The 14,324-nt window shown below is 37.0% G+C and overlaps 1 pseudogene; it reads right to left on the bottom strand.

The window, feature by feature from the left end:
• Positions 1 to 6,721: 6,721 nt before the first annotated feature.
• LOC116640518 lies at positions 6,722 to 7,617 on the bottom strand (annotated as a pseudogene).
• Positions 7,618 to 14,324: the final 6,707 nt, after the last annotated feature.

Genomic DNA, 14,324 nt, shown 5'->3' with positions numbered 1-14,324 from the left:
ATCTGTGTCCCCAACGAGGCTGTATGTTTCATAATGGTAGGAACCATATATAATTTGTTCGTGAGTCCCTCAAACATAATAGGAAATTATTAAATATATTTTAAAATGCATGAGTTGAAATATGGCTGGTAGTTTGCAACATGATCCTAAAGAGGATGTCATAACATTTTGTTGGGAAAATAGTGACAAGAAAATCATCTCTTTGATTTATTTTTTTTGTTCCTTCTAGGAATTCTAGCATAATTGCAATTATAATAAATATTTTTATTAACAAACCATAGACCTGTTTTCATAATAGTTACATTTTTCAGTAGTTTACTGAGATCTATCAGCCATACATTATGCTGTGCCCTACTCCAACTACATATAGTATCATTTGGGTCTTCAGTTTAAATATATCTATTTTAAATGCATTTTCTAAGAAATTACTTTCAAAAAGTAAGATGTTCATTTAAATATTTGTTAAACCTATGGACAACTCCAAGTTGTCCAACCAACTCTAAAAATAAAATTTCTACTTGGCAAATGTAGGGGGTAAAAGCAAATAAACAAAGGCTACCAAAAAAAAAAAAACCCCACAAAAATACAAAGTACCTAGTAAGCCAAAAAAAATAGAGAAGGCATCAAATAAAAGAACTAAGATTAAACATATTTATTATGACATTTATATGTGAGTTAAACTCTCCTCTTAACAGTAAATGCAAAAAAAAAAAAGATGGAAGCAAAAGTCACAATAACAATATCATAATGGAATTCAAGGAGAAAAAAAAACATTGAATGGGACAGTGGGTAATTCTCTTAATAAAATCCATTGTGAAGGGATAACAACAATAAATCTCCATACACATAAAATATAGCAACAAAAATATTACAAATAATTTGACTTCAAAAACCATTATAGTGAGATGCTTTATCTTAGTAATGCGGCAAATGAAGATACAAAGTAAATAAGCACAAACACTTATGAACAACATAAATTTATGCTCACAAATAGAAAATATATATTTTGTCAAATGTATGAGAAATATTTATAAAATTTAATCCTATCCAAAGCCATGAAAAACCCTCAACTTTTAAAAAATGGTAACATGATGGGCTAGTTTACATCTTTTGTCCAAATATGCACAAAACTAAAAATTAATTAAGATTCCATTGAATAGCAATTTAGCTAAAGAGGGAATAAAAAATGCAATTAAAATGTCTTTAGAAAATAATTGAAATGAGAATAGAATATATCAAAATTTCTAGGATAGTCCAAAATAGTCCAAAATAGTCAAAGATAAATTTACATCCCTACGGGCTATGATTTAAGAAAGATAAATGAATGAGATAGCATCTTATTTAAGAAGCTAGAAAGTTTTTAAAAAGGCAGCCATAAGGAAGGCAAGAAAAGGGAAAGTAAAGGATTAGTAAGTAGAAAAAAAAATAAAGTGAATAGATATAAATATGTAGGGATTTTATAATGGACATATCTAGGAAATACACTTATTGAAAATAAGTATATATATACTTATTGATATATATTATATATTTTATATATTATATAATATATTGTATATATTATATATATTATTTATTATTATATTGTATATATACTTATTGAAAATAAGTATATATCTAGGAAATAAACTTATTTAAAAGAAGGAATGTCAGCAAATATCAGCAAAGGGCTGGGTACATAGAGGCTTTCTAAACTTGAAAGCAATATATGAAATTACGCAACTGGAGATCTATTGGATTGCCTGATCATTTTAAAACATCTGTATGGCAAAAAACTAAGCATATTAGAAGGCAAAGTGGGAAAATACTTTGCAACTGATATGCCAGACAAAAGTTGATATCGTAATTTCAAAGAAAGTGTGACAAACTATTAAGAAAGTGGTAAAACCCCATTGGAAAAACACCAAAGAATGTATGAAAACATGTCTAACCTCAAAAACATATCTAACCCCATTAGAAACAAAGCAATAGAGATTAATATAACAAAAACCATATATCACTAAACAATTTGATGGGTTTTAGAAATTACAGTCTAGTGCTAGTAAGGGGTGTAATAAAAATGTGTACAATATGCTTATTAAATTAGTTGAGGACCTAAAACTTCATACACATGCTAAATAGTAATAATGGCATGGAAAAAGAATTCAATGGAAATACAATGTACAGTAAAACTCATCTCTTGGCTGTGGGAATTTATGTTTTGTTTCAGTCTTTCTAATTTTCAGTTTATCCAAAATGTGTACACAAAATTACCCCTATTTTAAACCTAAGTAGGCAATTAACATATATAATTCATGTACTGGTCGATAAAAAAGGCAACATAAAAATGTGTCACTATATGATCTCAGGTATACAAACAGAAGTCATGAAAAGTAATAAAAAGTAACACTGAAAATTTTAATGATTTTTTCTGGATCACTTGGTTAAGTGAAATTCTTTTCTCCTTTACATTTTTGCATACTCTATTTTTTCTTATGAGTATGTATTACTTTCTTTTTTCTTTTTTTTTTAAGATTTTATTTATTTATTCGACAGAGAGAGAGAGACAGCGAGAGAGGGAACACAAGCAGGGGGAGTAGGAGAGGGAGAAGCAGGCTTCCCGCCGAGCAGGGAGCCCGATGCGGGGCTCCATCCCAGGACTTGGGATCATGACCTGAGCCGAAGGCAGATGTTTAACGACTGAGCCACCCAGGCGCCCTGAGCATGTATTACTTTCAAATTCAGAAAAAAAGTTCAAATTTAAAACATTAATGGAGATGAAATGGATTCAATTTTAATAATATGGTTTATAAATTTCAGGGTGATACTTGCATAATTTGAGATGTGCCTATTTATAGCTTTTCCTCTATTAAGAAAACTAACAGGAACTTCTTTTATAGGATCATGTAAGCATGAATGGCATTTAAGAGGCTTGATTTAATAGACATTACTTACCTGTGTAATAAAACAGTAATTAAATCATTATGCTCTGATTAGATGTAGTGTTCAAATACACTAATACAATAACATTTCTAGGTACATCTTTGTTTATGCAGCAAAGGGATCGCATTTTGCCAGTCTATTTGGTTAAATCGATGTAAAATTCCTATCCCAATTCTGTTGGGTTTGAGATGAGATCAATCTGCTCTTCAGTGGATAGCCCTGGGAAAATTCCAGGATAAGGGAAAGAGCATGAAGCATTGCAGTTAACCTTTATATGATTGTGATGCTATAAAGCTAAATGATAGCTCTGTAATGGGCTGGGTACGTGTGAGAATAGAATAGCCATTAAAACCTTATTATCTTTATATGTGGGGTTTCTCTGCCTTCACTTCAGCAGATTCTGCTTGGGTATTATCACTGGGTTGTTATCACCAAAAATAATTATGACAAAAAACCTGGGGCTCAGGCTATGATGGTAACAGTTAAAAGAAATGAAGATTTTTGTTGGGGATATTTTCTTGCATATGTGTCCACATGAGTGCCCATTTTTTATTGGGTTGGTTGACTTTTTATTGTTGAGTTATAGTGATTCTTTATACGATTTGGATACAAGCTTTTTTTGTCAGATACAGGTATGACAGATATTTTCTCCCAGTCAATGGATGGCCTTTTCATTGTCCTGATAATGTCACTTGAAGATAGGAAGATATTAATGTAGGTGAAGATTGTTATCTCTTTTTTATGTTATCTTATCTAATAAATCTTTGCCTAATTTAGGGTCATGAAGTTTTCCCCTTCTGTTTTCTTCTAGAAAGTTTAGAGTTTTAGCTTTTACATTTAGGTCTGGTTCGTGTCAAATTAAATTTTGCATATAATGAGACACTGGGTTGAGGCTCATTAATTTCAATAGGGATGCCCAGTTGCTTTAGCACATTTGTTGAAAAGACTTTTTTCCTTCATTGAATTGAATTGACACCTTTCCAAAAATTATTTGATCATACATGTATGATCTATTTATGGAATCTCTATTCTGTTCCATTGATCTGTAAGTTTATCGTTCTAGCAATACAATGTTATCATGATTGCTGTAACTATATTATAAGTCTTGAATTCAGGCAATGTACATCCTCCAATTTTGTTCTTCTTCAAGATTTTGACTATTTTAAGTCCTTTGCTTCTTCAAATAAATTTTAGAATCAGTTCATCAACAAAAAAGACTACTAAAAATTTGAGATTTCATTGAATAAATTGATTAATCTGGGGAAAATGAACATTTTAACAGTTTGAGTCTTTCAGTTTTTGAAAATGGTTTATCATTCTGTTTATTTAGATATTCTTTTAATGTTAATTAAACATTGTTAAATTCTTTTTTTTACATGATTGCTAAGTTTCATTCAATAGTTATACCCAATCCTGCTTTGTAAAAACAACAAAATGTCCCTATCAAAACTATATTGTGATGTGAGTACAGCCTTCTTGTTTTTGATACAGCTCTAGAAAATGGTTGGCACCAACTATTTTAACTTAAAAAAACTTTTTAAAAGTTTTAAGGCTTAATAAAAATACAGACTAATAATTTTTCAATGCAGCGTAGAAGTTGAGAAAAAGATGCTAAGAGTTAATGAATCTTCCAAATACAGGAAGTCCCTAATATATAGAGCATTTTCCAAATATAAATGGTGACCCCCATTGGGCTCACAGGAGCAGCAGAAACTCCTCTCCTACTTCTCCCAGTGACCATACTACCAGTCACTCTAAACCCATTTCTATGGCCCCAGGGAGGGAAAGATGGGAAGAAAAGTGAGGCAGGGCATCTGTCTTGCTGTGCAGAGGCTCTTGCTACAGTTCATGTTCACCTCCATTCCCACATCTGCCTCCTCCATCTCCACCCAAGCTCCCTGCCAGTGGACAGAACTAGAGAGCTCTTCCTCTCACTGGGTGGACATTGAGGGCAGGGGGGAAGCCACAGGGGCCAGCACTACAGGTCAGGGTTCCTGGCAATCCAACTTGAAATTCACAAATCATTTTCTTGCATATTAAAAAGCAAAACAAAACATAGTTATAAATGGCAGTTCATTTCAACCATTAGAATATTGCGCTATTAAGCAAGTTAGTGTGTTTGGGGTTAAACCCTAACCACCACTTACAACATTTTTTAATGGGAGAAAAAATGCTCTGGATTTATAAGAAAAAACTTTCTTATAAATGGCCATTTGAAGGGTGGAGACAGGAAGTACTTGAGAGAGTAGCAAGGAATGAGTTTCTTGACTCCTTATGAGTGAACAGGGCAGTTGAAAGGGGGGAAATCGGTTTTTGTTTAACAAAACCATGCGCAGATCTCTTCAATGCTCCAGGTGTAAGAGGTGGAGCTCAGTAGATAGCTCACTCCTGCAGGCACTTAAGTGTCTAGGCCTCTGTGACTGTGACTAAATAATGTTGTTGCTTTTCAAAATTGTAACAACAATGCAGGTATTTTTAGCACCTGGCATTAGCTTTATAGGCACTCATACCAATAGCCACCCCCACCCAAACCCTGTCCTCTGTTAACTGTTGGTCCAACATGACTGAAGTATAAGAACTGAGACTGTAGCCCTTTAGGGGCCAAATGGGAGAAACTCTTTGCCTGAGGGGTTAAAGCAAAATGACTCTGGCCAGCCCACTATCTTTCCTGGCAAGAATCATGGAATTGGCCGCTTGAGACTTCCTTATCAAACTACTCAATCTTCTGGCCCAAGGTCTCCAGGTCTCTTCTGGAAACTGAATATGGTCCAGAGGCTCTGCAAAGTTTTATAAAGAGTGCTAAGCAAACTTTTCTTCCTCTTTGCTGTATCAGAGCAAATGACTTTATCCTAGAAAGGTGTCAGAAACAGATCAGAGTCAACAGTCACTTATGTAAAGCTGGTGTTTTAGAAGAGCTCTTTAATTATTAAAGATTCAAACCCAAGAACCCAAGGTTCTGGAGCATCTCTTCTTCCCACCATCAATAGGAATAAAGTAAGATAGATAAAGGATTTAAATAACCCCTTTTATCTGGATGCATGTGGACAGAGTTTAGAAGTCAGGGGGCCTTCTAAACAGGAAGAACTGTGACTTGTGAAAGGAGCTGTCCACATCATTGGTGATGGGCAAAGACTTAGACTGTAGCCTGATGAGAAAAGAAGGGAATCATTCACAGCAAAATCAGCCTGGAAAAGAAAGACAGAGAATGCTAGTAAGATCTGGCCAAGCTTTTAGATGCCAGAAATAGAGTACCTCAGAGCATGAGGGCACAAAATCTTTCCGTAAAGCTGAGACTGAAAACAACTTTTTGGTTTTTGTTAACAGCTGTTGAGGATAGGCCGCCTGGGTGGCTCAGCTGGTTAAGCGTCTGCCTTTGGCTCAGGTCATGATCCTGGTGTCCTGGGATGGAGTCCCACATCGGGCTCCCTGCTCGGCGGGGAGTCTGCTTCTCCCTCTGCCCCTCCCCGCTCTCATGCTGTCTGTCAAATAAATAAAAAAAAACTTCTAAAAAAAAAAAAAAAAAAAAACAGTTGTTGAGGACAAGCAACTGAAGTGTCTCAAGAAGAGTACAGAGCAACACACATGGGACTGACTGGAGAGGAGCTGCTGGGGGCCAGCAGCTGTAGTCCCAGGGTCAGAAACCACGCCACAGTGAACGGTGTGGTGTGAGCATCCCAGGGACCGGCCAGAGACGCTCACTCCCTGCCATTAGTGTTTGGCTTACAGCTTTGCTCCTCTATCCGACAGCAACAGACAAGGTTGTTTTTTATTTTCTTGCCAAGGCTGTAAACTCTGTTACTTAGTGATTCCTGGACCCCAGGTCAGCCAGCTGGTGCAATGAGGCCATAGGCAACTCCGAGTCACCAGGTCGCACCGTGGCCTTGTACCACCTGCCCTCGAGCCCCTCATAGAGTCCTGTCACATCTGCAGTTATAAAGGAGTACGCACACAGGAAGTCACATTTTATCCCCACCAGGACATGTCTCTTGGCAGCGGTCAGGAAGGCGGGGTGCTCCACGGCTCTGTGATGCCAATGGAGCCTGAGCAGCAGCTTCAGATACACAACAGAGCATCTCCCGTCCTTTGGGCTAGAAGAAACTCTATTTGAAATCCTGCCTTTCTGGTGTCTTGTCTGGCTACAGGGGAAGCAGCCACCTCCAGACAGGCTCAGGACTTTGTTTTGAGAAGCAGACTGCAGGCCCAACCTGGGCTCGCGGCTGTCACCCGTGGGCATGGGCACAGGCTGCTGGGCTCAGCCCGCTTCTCCAGGGCTGCCCTTGTCACCCGGCTCTTCTCTGGGCAAGGTGCTCCTTGTAGCTTTAAGGGCCGATTTGGGGTCTTCCCCTTCATACAAGAACACGTGGTCCTTGGGTTTGTTTGGGTGTGCCAAAGGTGAAGTGGCAGAGACTGGGGGACCCAAAATACCACTGGTCTTCCCACCAGGTGGGTTCAGACACTGAGCCTTCACAGGCATTGATTCGTCAAAGATACTACTTCCTTTCCCCTCTGGAGGATTGGTCCTTTTCAGTATGTTCTGAGGCTCTTCAGTGGGTCCAAAAATACTAGATGCCATCCTGTTGGGCCTGCTCCAAGGAGCAGCTTCCAAAAAGATTGCTCCCTCTCCTCCCAAGGGCTTCATGGCCCTGGAGCCGACTGGCCGCCCTCACTCCCTGGACCCTGGAACACGTCACCCATGGCCAGGTGCCTCCTCCAAACATTGTTAAATTTTTTTTGGCCTTAGTTTTAACTTAATTTTCCAATTGTTTGTTGTTAATATGTAGAAATACAATTACTTTTCTTATGTTGACTTTTTATTCTGCAACCTTGTTAAATGCACTTATTTTTCGGGCGCCTGGGTGGCTCAGTTGGTTAAGCGACTGCCTTCGGCTCAGGTCATGATCCTGGAGTCCCAGGATCGAGTCCCGCATCGGGCTCCCTGCTCAGCAGGGAGTCTGCTTCTCCTTCTGACCCTCCCCCCTCTCGTGCTCTCTCTCCCATTCTCTCTCTCAAATGAATAAATAAAATCTTTAAAAAAATAAAAAAATAATAAATGCACTTATTTTTCTCACAGGGTTTTCTTTTTTTCAATATTTCTTAGTATTTTCTATGTAGACAATGAAGGGGAGCAGAATTTGCCACCCCCAGATATGCCTTGGGCATAAGAATTATTTTAGGTTTATAATTTGGAAGAAGGTGCAGACACAGAAGAACCTCTGAAAAACAGAGTAGAAGTTGCCCTTTTGTAAGAAACATTTCCATTTATTAGAGAACCTCCATCTGTAAGAGTGTCGCTCCCTCTCTGTGCAAGGAATAGAAAGATGACTAACTCTCTGGAAACTCTTATCAGTGGAGAAGGGAAGGATTTATATCTGCATAACAACCACACCCTTACTTGTTACTGTGTTTTTCCTGGTAATCCCCCAATTAGCAGGCCTCCCCTCTTCTCAGCCCCCCAACATCTTTCTTTTGTAGTTAGCTGAAGATGGTATTTAAGCTGTTAGCTTAAGCCATTTGGGGGAATTACTCCATTTTCTGGGGTATCTCCCATGTATATAGAAGGTACACATGTTATTAAACTTCTGTTTGTTTTTCTCCTATGAATCTGTCTTTTGATACAGGGGGTCTCAGTCAAGAACAAAAGAGAGTAGAGAAAAATTATTTTTCCTCCCCAACAACAATCATATAATTTATGAATAGGGAAAATTTTACTTCTATCCTTCTATCTTTTTTTTTTTAATGCATTTTGCCTTCTTCTTGCTTTATTTTACTGGCTAAGGACTACCGATCAGTTTTAAGAAAAGATATCCTTAAAAATAAAATAAGGCAAAACCAGAGAGGGAGACAAACTATAAGAGACTCTTAATCATAGGAAACAAACTCAGGGTTGCTGGAGGAGAGGTGGATAGGGGGATGGGGTAACTGGGTGAAGGACATTAAGGGGGCACATGATGTAATGAGCACTGGGTGTTCTATGCAACTGATGAATCACTGAACTCTACCTCTGAAACTAATAATACACTATATGTTAATTAATTGAATTTAAATTAAAAATAAAATAAAATAAAATAAAATACCTCATTAAAAAAAAAAGAAGAAAAGAAAAGACATCCTTGTCTTTTGTTCTGGTATTAAGGGGCAAACATTCTGTCTTTCACCATTAAGTATGTAACCTTTAGATATTGAAGATGCATACTCATACACACATATTTTAGTGTTTTGGAAAACAGATATTTGATCAGTATGGTAAGTGGTTTGTGTATATGAACCCTTATTAGTATATTTAAATATTACTTTTAAATTATTGCTATCAACTCAAACATTAAACTGAGTCTTTAACAAATTAAGGCATTTTAAGACTAGTATTTTGAAGAAGTGTGGCAGTAAACATACCTGGAAGAAGTCATTCCCCAATCTTTTGCTTGTGTTATTTTTATTTATTTATAACTTATTCATTAAATTTTGTTAATTTGAATATAGTTGACACACAGTGATATGTTAGTTTCAAGTGTACAACATAGTGATTCAGCACGTTTATACATTACACTGTGCAGCTACCATCTGTCACTATGCAATGCTATTACAATATCACTGACTGTATTCTTCATGCTGTGCCTTTTATTTCCATGGCTTATTCATTCCATAACTGGAACCCTGTATCTCCCTCTCCATTTCACCCGTTTTTCTCATCCCCCCATCTGTTTGTGTTGTCTTTAAATCAAAAAATAAACACATACAACAGTTCTCTAAAAGTTGAAATATTTAGGAATAACAACTGATAAAACACTGACTGACAACACGATATTCCCATGGAACATCACTGTATTAAGGAATTTGGTAAGCTTATCTTCCAGATACGTATGTTCCTTATGAGATTTTGATTATCTCATTTGTTTCCTCATGTTTCCTGTACCTCATATCCCCATCATTACCAGGAATCTTGGTGCCAAAGGCCCCATGGTGTCTCCTACAAATTCAGGGGCCCTCACCTCCACCATCAGCTTTATTTGGCACTTCTGCTGCCCCAACTCCAGGATGTTCTGATCTGACCCCATGAAGGCTACTTTGAGTGATTCTTTTCCCTTTCTGCCCTTCAGTTTGTTTATAGGTAATAGAGTGGAGGGTTGGGAGCTAAACACATTTTTTTTTATGTTATGTTAATCACCATACATTACATCATTAGTTTTTGATGTATTGTTCCATGATTCATTGTTTGCGTGTAACACCCAGTGCTCCACGCAGTACATGCCCTCCTTAATACCCATCACTGGGTTAACCAATCCCCCCTCCCCCCTCCCCTCTAGAACCCTCAGTTTGTTTCTCAGAGTCCATAGCCTCTCATGGTTCATCTCCCCCTCTGATTCCCCCCCTTCATTTTTCCCTTCCTACTATCATCATCTTCTTTTTTTTTTTTTTTAACATATAAGGTATTATTTGTTTCAGAGGTACAGGTCTGTGATTCAACAGTCTTACACAATTCACAATGCTCACCATAGCACATACCCTCCCAAATGTCTATCACCCAGGGTGGCTGGGTGATAAACACATGTTTATTAAATATAGAGAATACAAATTCATGTCTTCTATAAAACTGGTTCTGTATATATATATACAGGCTTAAAAGTACTGTGGAACAAAGCAATATACTTTTGTGTTTACCATGGGTGTGCTTGGCTTTAACTAGACCCAGAATACAAAAATCCAAACTTACAAAACAGATAAAATAGGATGTGATTATTTTGTGAACAAAGGGACTCTTAACTTTATAAAAGGATTTACGTTCTTTGTTCTCAAGTACAAAAGTAGTGCCTGAGCTTGCCAACTCCCTGGATGTTAGGAGTCTCCCATAATGGAGCTATTCCTGATACTCTGACTCTTCAGCGGAAAGATTTTTTTTCCTGCTTTGTTTTTTTAAAGTATATATATGGATCTTCATTTTAGTATTATTCTTTATGATTCAATATATTATAAACATAATTTTGCATATATTTAATGATTAATAAAACAATTAAAAATCAAAACAATAACATCATAATGAAAAGAAATGGAAAAATATTAAGTTGCACTTATACTTAGCATAATGGCTAGACTACAATTTCATATATGAACAGCTTCTTCTAAAGAAATTAATAGACCTTGGCAACTTTCTTGTAGAGTGTAAAATCTGTAATCTCAGATTTTCTGAAAATTGCCATGTGGCTTTCTAGCCTCATGTTCTATTGATAGCATAACAATTAAATATTAATAACAGATCCATAAATGGTTAAACACATTTAATGGTGCATTTTGCTTAGGAATTTTTAGTGCAATGTATACATATAACATATTTTGAGAGGCATATTATCTTTGGTGTGTTGTGTATGTGTTTGCATGTTTGTGTGAATCCAATTTCTCTTTAAGACTCACACAGAGATGTAGAAATCCAGGATTCAACCACAGCTTCCCTGTTTCTAATTTTTTTTCACTCTACTTCCTACGTAACATTTAAATTCATCCTCTCCTCTGCATTCTCACTGTCTCTACCTTGGCTCAGACCCTCATCATCTCCTGTTTTTATTATTTTAATAGCTTTTTTTATTTTAATAGCTTTATAATTGTTTTCCCTTCCCCGTCTTTCTCTGCCACTTCAACCTCCACAGAACCTATGGCAGACTGATAGTTCTATAACACGAATCTTGCCCTAAATTCCTAATTTCCTACAGAGTAGAAACTAAACTCCCCAGAATGACATGAAAGTCTTTTAAAAATCCATGTGCAGCCTATTTTTGTAGTCATATATATACCTTATATATACCTTTTCCACTCATATCTATCTTCAGGTTCACCAAGCTATGTCTACTTTCTCTGATGTATGTGATTTTTCCCTCTTGGCAATTAATTGCTGTTTGTACACTCTTAATGAACCTGTTTCTACTCCCTAAAACTTGTCTTCATCATTACCTCCTTTGTCCTCATCCCTTCTGACCTTATCCCATCCCCTGGCACATTTAGATACTTTTTCTTCTGTACTTCATTGATATGTAGGACATATTTCTGTGACCGAATTTTTAATCATATAGTGGACAAACTCCTTTGTTTGTCTTTTCTTCTAAGCTTTGTACACCTCGAGAAAGGAGGTTGAAAGTTATTTCTCTTTGTATTCCTGGGGTTAAAACATTATCTGGAAAGCAGTTTTGTTGAATAAATAAGAAAATCAAGAAAGAAACCATTAAAGAGGGCAAATACAGACACACAACTTGGGCTAAAGATGGGAAGAAGGAGAAAGATCCTCAGTTTCAAGCTGTTCCTAGCTTGAACATAAGGAAATTAACCAAAAAACATAGTAAAAGGTTTCATTCACCCAGAGTGAAGTATTCCTCACCATGTACCATTAGCCTTAACTGAATAAAACATGGAGAAAAAAAAATCATTGAACAATGAAAGTGAGTCCTACAATTTATGGTTAAAGAAAGAAATAAAAAAGAAAGGAAAAAGATTTCATTTTTGGTGTCCTCAACCCATGTCCAGAAAATGCCAAGCAAATATTTTGGGAAGGAGAAAAGCAGTGCACCTAGGTGCAGAAGCTTCTTTGTTGGCAAATACGATCTATGTGATGAAATGTTTGATCAAAATGTTTATTAGAAATGTTGGTGTTCTACTAGACTCAGGAAAGGTTTCTATTCCAAACATTTGCTTTTTGTCATTGTGAAAGAGAGTTCAGTGAATCCAATTAACTGAGCAGAAAAGACTACCTAAGGCCAGACGCCCTCCTTTATTCCTTCCCAGAGGGCACTATGTTGTTTAAACTTACTTGGACATTCCAGCATTTGTCTGGGCTTCTCAGAAATCAGCTAGACTACCTGTACTTTTCTAGGAGGAAAAAATAAAGGGAGCAGCTATGGCCTGCTGTGGGCTGTGTGAAGCCTAGCAGCGAACTCTGCAGCCTGCTCTCTCTGGTAGCACTGCTAGTTGCCATTTTACTGAGCCCTCCCGGTGCCAGGCACTGTGCAAAGCGCTTTACATATATTTATGGTTTCGTTTGACCATCACAACAATACTGTCAGGAACATTTTTGCCCCCATTTCACAGCAGGAAAAACAGAGTCTCAAATAACTTGCTTTAAGGTCACATAATACGGCCAGTTAAGCTCTTGAGCCGAGCATGGAACATAAGCTTTCTTAGCTGCAAGATGTAGCAAAAAACAAATTCAAGACACCCAAATATTGTATGGGACATGCTTACACTAAAAAATTAGTCATTGTTTATCTTAAATTCAAATGCAATCGAATGTCCTGTATTTTTGGTAATCTATTTTGAGAGAGCCTAGCCCCTGTAACAGGTGGCCACCCAATAGCCTGCTTTGGCAGATGATGCCAAGGATGTCTCTGGGTGAACAATCTGACAAAACATAGACAATAAACATGCAGATCCAGATTTTTTTTATTAGCTCCAGATTTGACAGAGTTGCATGTTTTCCATGCCCTAGATGCAATCACTTACACAGATCCCAGCTACCTGTGAGGCTGGAATTAGGACCTTGGATTGAGGAAACTAATGCATAAAATCACATCTAGCTAGAGAGGTAGATTTCTATAAATTCGGTGAAGCTTCAGCCTCAAGGCTTCTCACTTGCATGGGCCTGTAGTCTTAATTTTATGTGGTTTTTCTTATGTTGGACTCTGTAAATTATATAAACTTCAGTCCCCAAAACCTGGGTCTGTCCCACACAAAGAGTTTATGTCAGAACCAGAATTCAAAGCCAAAAATTTCCCCTTCCCAAGTTTTTTGCTTTTTAAATGCTGGCTTGAAATTGCTTAGAATTGGTCCTTACACCTAAAAAGTGCTCAATGCATGTTTGGTAAATGGGTGAATGAACAAATAAGTGAATGGATAGCAGATTTGAGAAAATCAATTAGAAAATTCATGCTCTTAAATACAGTATCGAGAACTTGATTATTCACATTGTTATACAAGTCCTGACCACTTGACCTTTTTCTTCATATTGTTTCATGTTTTCTCTCTGGAAAGAAGTTCATTCATTTAAGAGTGTAATATCTTTTACCAGGGACAGGAATTAGAGACAGGAGTCTCCTTTATTCCTCAGGCCTAGTAGGATTGGAAGGTGGTCCCAGAGTTTGTCTTTGTAAGGCCCACTCTTTCCATTATCTAAGCTGGGATGTCTCAGCATGGCTTTATTGTCATTGTATTTATCCCTATTATGTTATAAGGGGGGTTGTCCCAGCTGTTTTTTACCTTATTAGACGTTTTAGAAGGCTGCTTATCTTTTGCCTGGTTACTCTTAACTAATTGAATGCTTGGGATAAAATGGACTCTGGGCATATTTCTCACCCAGTTAATTACTTTCCTACTCATTGGGATAATTGCAAGTTTTGTCTGTCCTAGAGAAAGGACACCCAAATCAATAG

The sequence above is a fragment of the Phoca vitulina genome, unplaced genomic scaffold (genome assembly GCF_004348235.1).
Source record: "Phoca vitulina isolate PV1807 unplaced genomic scaffold, GSC_HSeal_1.0 scaffold20, whole genome shotgun sequence".
In the NCBI taxonomy this organism is placed as follows: Eukaryota; Metazoa; Chordata; class Mammalia; order Carnivora; family Phocidae; genus Phoca; species Phoca vitulina.
This window is presented reverse-complemented; position numbering and strand designations above follow the sequence as displayed.